The sequence below is a fragment of the Arachis duranensis genome, chromosome 9, assembly GCF_000817695.3.
Source record: "Arachis duranensis cultivar V14167 chromosome 9, aradu.V14167.gnm2.J7QH, whole genome shotgun sequence".
Lineage (NCBI taxonomy): Eukaryota > Viridiplantae > Streptophyta > Magnoliopsida > Fabales > Fabaceae > Arachis > Arachis duranensis.
This window is the reverse complement of record NC_029780.3, coordinates 74355952-74356692: the sequence shown is the minus strand read 5'-3', so window position 1 is coordinate 74356692 and position 741 is coordinate 74355952. Positions and strand designations below refer to the sequence as shown.

General features: G+C 40.4%; 1 non-coding gene across 1 annotated transcript; it reads right to left on the bottom strand.

Moving 5' to 3' along the window:
- Nucleotides 1–24: 24 nt before the first annotated feature.
- Nucleotides 25–132, bottom strand: LOC127742326 (small nucleolar RNA R71). The gene has a single exon (XR_008003514.1). It is a non-coding gene; the product is annotated as a small nucleolar RNA R71 (small nucleolar RNA).
- Nucleotides 133–741: the final 609 nt, after the last annotated feature.

Genomic DNA, 741 nt, shown 5'->3' with positions numbered 1-741 from the left:
TTCTTTCCACCTCAAAAATTGAGTAAGCTTAGAGTGGAAGTCCAAACCTTCAGACAGAAGGAAGGAGAATCCCTCTATGAAGCTTGGGAAAGATACAAACAATTAATCAGAAAGTGTCCCTCTGATATGCTTTCTGAATGGAGCATCATAGGTATTTTCTATGATGGTCTGTCTGAACTGTCGAAGATGTCTTTGGATAGCTCTACTGGAGGATCTCTTCATTTGAAAAAGACGCCTATAGAAGCTCAAGAGCAGATTGAAATGGTTGCAAATAACCAATTCATGTACACTTCTGAAAGGAATCCTGTGAACAATGGGACAAATCAGAAGAAAGGAGTTCTTGAGANNNNGGACGCCTCAGAGGAAGGGAGTTCTTGAAATTGATGCTCTGAATGCCATATTGGCTCAGAATAAAATATTGACTCAACAAGTCAATTTGATTTCTCAAAGTCTGTCTGGAATGCAAAATGCACCAAGCAGTACTAAGGAAGCTTCATCTGAGGAAGAAGCTTATGATCCTGAGAACCCTTCAATGGAAGAGGTGAATTACATGGGAGAACCCTATGGAAACACCTATAATCCTTCATGGAGAAATCATCCAAATCTCTCATGGAAGGATCAACAGAGACCTCAACAAGGTTCCAACAACAATAATGGTGGAAGAAACAGGTTTAGCAATGGCAAGCCTTTTCCATCATCTTCTCAGCAACAGACAGAGAATTCTAAACAGAACCACTCTGG